General features: G+C 36.9%; 1 long non-coding RNA gene across 1 annotated transcript; it reads right to left on the minus strand.

The window, feature by feature from the left end:
- Window positions 1-514: 514 nt before the first annotated feature.
- On the minus strand, window positions 515-3,572 carry LOC131021348 (uncharacterized). Its single transcript, XR_009100922.1, has 2 exons — window positions 3,451-3,572; window positions 515-776 (listed from the first exon to the last, which is right to left on the minus strand). It is a non-coding gene; the product is annotated as an uncharacterized LOC131021348 (long non-coding RNA).
- Between the last annotated feature and the right edge of the window lie 3,057 nt (window positions 3,573-6,629).

Raw genomic sequence — 6,629 nt, forward strand, 5'->3', positions numbered from 1 at the left:
CTATCTTTAAAATATGACAATAACTTTATCAGTAATATATCATATTTAATCTTGCATTTCATAAGATTTTCAAACTAAATAAAATATAAAATCAATAAAATATCTTGTAAATTATCATGCCTACAGAAGTCCCTAAATTATAATAAACCTACATTGTCACCTCAATTTTAGCCAATTTATCAAAATTATCATTTTAGCTCAAACCATAAAAGATTAATTATAGTTTATGTACAAATTAACATTTTTTTCTAAATAAAAAACCTCAATTCACATTTTTTATTATAAAAACTCTCAACTTCAGTAGAAGTTTGATTTGAGCTCTATGATGACAAAACAATGAGTCACCTCACCAAATTTTTAGCTGGACTAATTCCTAAAGAATGGTGAGTCGTCATTTCGCCGTTATATTCTTTTAAGACGGGGTATAATGTCACGACCGAGTCCTAATTAAGGATAATTAAGTCGGGAAATCGTGGCTAATGGAGGGAGATTAGAAGCGGGGTAGAAAGGAGAATAATCAAACAAGAAAGGATCGTATTTCATCATTGTTAACAACATGGATATCTATAATATAACAGAGTTTTTGTCGTATAGACTCAAATAACTAACAAGTTCGGATAACTCCGACTTATCCAAAATAACATAAAACTTCTGAGTACGCAGCGGAATAAGGTTCTGATTACATGTATGAAGACATGTAACCCTAGAGTTCATTAATACATAATAAGACAAAAGAATCCCGCTCGTCACTTCATCACCATCGGCAGCTGCTCAACCTGCACATTTAGAAATATATGCAGGGCTTGAGTACAAAAGTACTCAGTGGACACGTATGCCTAATTATAAAAATACATGCTTCAAAACTGTAAATTGTCATGCCATCATAAACAGTACAGCAAGGGAGTTTTTCGCTAAAAGGCCCAAGCTTACTAAATTCATTTGTGATTCTTAAAGTTCGTCTGCAGACTAAGTTCTCTTGTAATCTATCATATCTGGAACTTTGTGCCGGAGAGGTGGCCACCTCTCACGGTCACTTGACCGGCCAACCCGCTAGATGACTCACGGTCACTGGTGTACACTAGCCCTGGCAGGATAGCTATCAACTGCTCAGGACCCGAATTCGATTGCATCATTGGCAAAGCCAAAGCAGATAGATATCATACTAAAATTTAAACATTTTATGGCAAGACAATACTTGAAATAACTTTAACTCAAAGATTTTATCATGAAATAACTTGCTTGAACGTAACATTTAAACTCATTTGATATATATGAAAGTAATGCCCACCTGATAGAAATTTTCTGTGGTACAGTAGCTCCTTGACTGATTATTAATCTCGTGTTTGACCTTTATTACGAGAATATAAATAAGATACTGCTCGAATAAAATCCTCAATTAATGAGAATGCGTAATTTAACTATGCATGACTCATATTCCGATAATTATTATTCTGAGATAATAATCTGGGAAATTCTATTATAAATCCTAATTGTCGAAATAAAATAATTTAAATAAGGCTCGTCACATGAGGTCGAATAGATTATCATAATCAATCCGTTCTCATCGGGTGTTCTAATCCGTCAATTAAATAAACCCCGTTCCTCGTAGTCAATAGAAAATAAATACTTCAACTTATTCGCTTTATAATCTCATAATTAATCGGGCTTAATAAATAAGAACAAGTAATGTTATAAAATTAAAAAAAATAAAATAAAATAAAAAGGCTCAACATAAGGCACATAAGAATCACAATCAAACATCATCAAAACATGCTCTGCTTTTATACTGACTCAACTTCAAAATTTAATCTGTTCTGACTCCGACATCTCCTGGACTCGAGACTCATACCGAAAGAAAGATCTTCGAGTCTAGTTTCATATAAAAAAAAAATAGAGTCGAAAACTCCAAGTGGTTTGAGAGATATGACGTTTTTACCACGATCTACCATGTTCGGCAGTTTTGAACAATCGAAAACTTGTATTTTTGAAAAATAGTAAACGTTGTCAAACTGGGCTCAACTTTGGTGGATATCTAAATAACACAATAAGGTTAATACCATAAAAATTTGGAAAGCTAGATCACCCAGGAAGCTACTGAAATAAATGACTCTTTTCTCTGTTCTCTGAAATTCTCAGTAGTAATGTGCAGTTTAGGTTTTGCATTTTAAAGAAGTATCATACGAAGTTGGAATGGCTTGAAATTTTACCAGGGTACTCAAGACTCATGTAGGGACTTTCTATAAAATTTTCAAAGCTGTTAGACATCGACAAACCGTCGATCACAGTAGGTCAGTAGGCCTACGAAATTCATATTTATAAGTCCTTAAAAATAATTTATATAAATCAAGAAATAATAGTTTAATCCCAAAAATATTCATTAAAAGTCCATCCTAATTTAAATAAAGAACGGACCTCATTTAAAATAAATAGTCCCAAACTTGTTACGCACATATACTAAATCTTTCACGAAACATCCTTTAAAATAAACTTTGATACATAGAAAATAATTCAACAACTTGAGCTCTTAAGGGGTTGTTTTACAACAGACACCAAATCTACCTCGGATCTCCAAATGAGGCTCCAAAAGACATTCTGGAAACTAGACATTTCAAGGATCATTCTCCAATTTGAATCGAATGAAAAACAATTCAAACGAGCAAGATATGCCCTCTCAAAGATGGGTATTTAACAAGCAAAAATCTGTAAATTTCATATTTCCAGATTACAACCAAGTCAGTGGTCTTTCTTTAAAAATTCATATCTCCCTTTACAAAACTCCACTGGGAACCCCAAAGGTCAATCTGGAAACTAGGGAGAGATCATAACACTCTCCAGTTGGATTTACTCTAAGAACCTTCATGGTTTAGAAGATATGACTATCTAAAGTTCAGTGCACAAAAAGAGTTCAAGTTTGGCAGATTCAGAACATAAATCGGAAAAACCACTTTAAGCTTCACCAAACATTCTAAAACTGAACAAGTAAGTTCCCAACATGTCAGTGAATATTCAGTAGAAAGATAGGCTTGAGAATCAAATATTTAAGTCGGCCTTTTCCACCTCAAAGTCGTAGGTTTGTAAAATCTACTGGATGGTACATGGAATAAGAACTAGATTTCAAGAATTTATACCGGTTGTTTCCCTTACTCAAAAATGGTGAGGCCGATGTCAAAAGAAAGATACGGGAGTCTAGAGTGACATATTCAAGTTTCAAAGGTTTTCACCGATTGAAACTTTACTTATGATCTCCCAAAGATTGTTTACCAAAAATGTATTCCAGATGGGCAGTGATGTTTACAAATTCATAAATAAATCATGCGAGCTCTAAATATTCTGAAATTTTACCAAAATATAGACAATGTATGAAAGATGATACACAATTAATTTGAGAATTTTTGGGAACCGTTTGGATGATATGCAACTGAATTCAAAATAAAGAAGCTTAGTATATACCTCTTCAAGTTACAATTTGGAGTTGGAGGAAACTCTCTCTCCCTTTCTCAACTTCTTCTACACGTTTTGGTGAGGGAAGAAAAGACTTGATGGCTGGAACAATATGTGTTGTTGCATAATTGAGTTGGTGGTGAAAGTGTTGGGGAAAATGGTGGTGAAAGTCAAAAAGTAGATTTAGTGGTAAAATGGAGTGGGGAACAAAATTAATGGAAAGAAAAAGAGAAGAAAAAGAAAGGAAAAAAAAAATGTAGAGGAGAATTATTGATGTATTTTCTCTGTCTCGGTGATTCTGTAACTGTAAGATGGATCGTGTGCTCGTATATGCTTGATACTGTTTATTTAAATAAATCTCGTATTTCGACATGTGATTTCTCGCTTAAATCGATAAATTATAAAATGAATCTAAATTAAATCCGTAGATTTAATTCGTTTGTTGTTCTAATATTTAAATTAAATCCGCAGATTTAATTAACTCACGAGTCAGAAATAAATCACGACTTGAATAAAGATAAAATCTAATTTCATCTTGCTTAAATAAATAACGTGACTTTGCTAAGTCAGTTATAACTCTGAAATAATATCATTTACTGCTTTAACAATATAAATTCAGGATCATAAGCTGAATTCATATTAGGATAAAAACCGTTTTCATTCACTGATGAACAAAAATAAACACTCATTACTAGATTTAAAATATATAAAAGAGCGGGTCACTACATACTACCCCTCTTAACAAAAATTTCGTCCCGAAATTTGCATATTTCTTCTAAAACAGTTCGGGGTATTTCTCCTTCATTTTGTCTTCAAGCTCCCACGTGGCTTCCTCTTGTCCGTGGTGTCTCCATAAGACTTTCACTGATGTGATTGCCTTATTCCTGAGTTGTTGTACTTTTCGATCTAGAATGGCCTCTGGTCTTTCTTCATAGCTCAAGTCTGGACAAAGGATCATCTCTTCTTGGTGGATTATGTGCTTTGGATCGAAAACGTATTTCCTGAGTTGTGATACGTGGAAAACATTGTGAACGTTTCCAAAGCTTGGCGGTAACGCCAACCTATAGGCTACTGGGCCTATTCTCTCCAAAATCTCATAAGGTCCTACGAATCGGGGCCTAAGTTTTCCCTTGACACCAAACCTAGTTATCCCCTTGGTAGGAGATACCTTTAGGAAGACCTTGTCTCCTATTTCAAAACATAACTCAGTTCAACGTGCATCAGCGTAAGATTTCTGTCTATCTTGTGCCTCTTTTATTCGCCCTCTGATCTGGCGGACTATCTCAACCATCTCATTGACCATGTCTGGTCCTAAAACTTTTCTCTCACCCACTTCATCCCAATAAAGCGGTGATCTACATTTTCTTCCATATAATGCCTCATATGGTGCCATATCGATAGTTGCCTGGTAACTGTTATTATAGGCAAATTCAATCAACGGCAGCACTGCTTCCCAACTTCCACCTCTGTCTAACACCACTGTTCTCAACATATCTTCAAGGGTCTGAATTGTCCTTTCAGACTGCCCATCTGTCTGCGGGTGGAAGGCGGTGCTGAAATTTAGCCTCGTGCCTAACTCCTTCTGTAAGCTCATCCAAAATCTAGATGTGAACTTCGAGTCTCGATCTGATGTGATTGACACGGGTACACCGTGTAAGCGTACAATCTCTCGAACATACAACTGAGCTAGCTTGTCTGACCCGTGTGTGATCGGTATTGGTATAAAATGAGCACATTTTGTGAGTCGATCCACTATTACCCAAATGGCAGTGTTTCCTCTCTTTGTTTTGGGCAAACTGGTCACAAAATCCATTGCGATGTGCTCCCACTTTCATTCTGGAATTTCCAACGATTGTAGTTTTCCATATGGCCTTTGGTGTAAGGCCTTCACCTGTTGGCATGCCAGGCATTTCTCCACAAATGACGCTATGTCTCTCTTCATGCCTTCCCACTAAAAGTGTTTCTTTAGGTCCTGATACATCTTAGTACTCCCTGGGTGGGCAGTATAAGGGTATCGTGAGCCTCATTCATGATTTTATCCTTAAGCTCATCATCGTGGGGGATGCATATCCTTCCCTCAAAGAGGATAGCATTATCTGATGCTTCTTGATAATTCTTGACGCCTCCTTTCCTTACTGTTTCCCGTAGTTTTTCCATCTTCCCGTCTTTTCTTTGTGCTTCTACGATCGTCTTCCTCAAGTTAGGTACCGTTGCCACAACGCTTGCTATCGTCCCTGGTGGTTTAACCACTTCTATGCTCATTTTGCTAAATTTCCTTATGAGCACCGTCTCTCGAGTGATGAGAGCTCCCAATTTAGATTGAGTCTTACGACTCAATGCATCAGCCACTACGTTGGCCTTGCCTAGGTGGTAGTTAATACCACAGTCATAATCTTTCACTAGTTCGAGCCATCTCCTTTGTCTCATATTAAGGTCCTTTTGCTCGAAAAAGTATTTCAGACTTTTGTGGTCTGTGAATATTTCACACCTAACTCCATATAGGTGGTGTCTCCAAATCTTCAGCGCATGCACCACTGCAGCTAACTCCAGATCATGAGTCGGGTAATTCAGTTCATGTGGCCTAAGCTATCGTGACGCATATGCTATCACTCTTCCTTCTTGCATCAGCACGCAACCAAGTCCATTTTTGGACTCGTCTGTGTAGATCACGTATTCCTTATCAGCTGTTGGGACGGCTAACACTGGTGCCGTAGTCAACTTTTCCTTGAGTTCTTGGAAGCTCTTCTCGCACTCCTCTGTCCAAGAAAATTTTATTCCCTTCCTGAGTAGTTGCGTCATTGGCCTTGCAATTTTGGAAAATCCTTCCATAAACCTCCGATAGTAACCTGCCAATCCTAAGAAACTTCTTATCTCATTAGGGTTAGTAGGCGATCTCCATTCACGCACCGCTTGCACTTTTTCAGGGTCCACTTTAATCCCTTCTGATGATACAATATGTCCTAAAAACGTGACTTCGCTGAGCCAAAACTCACACTTGCTGAATTTGGCATAAAGGCGCTCCGTCCTCAACGTTTCTAGGACAATTCTCAGATGTTCCTCATGGTCTTTCTCGTTCTTCGAGTAGATCAGGATGTCATCTATAAACACCAAGACAAATTTGTCTAAGTATGGATGAAACACTCGATTCATGAGGTCCATGAACACAGCTGGCGCATTGGTTAGCCCGA

The sequence above is a fragment of the Salvia miltiorrhiza genome, chromosome 4 (assembly GCF_028751815.1).
Source record: "Salvia miltiorrhiza cultivar Shanhuang (shh) chromosome 4, IMPLAD_Smil_shh, whole genome shotgun sequence".
Classification (NCBI taxonomy): Eukaryota; Viridiplantae; Streptophyta; class Magnoliopsida; order Lamiales; family Lamiaceae; genus Salvia; species Salvia miltiorrhiza.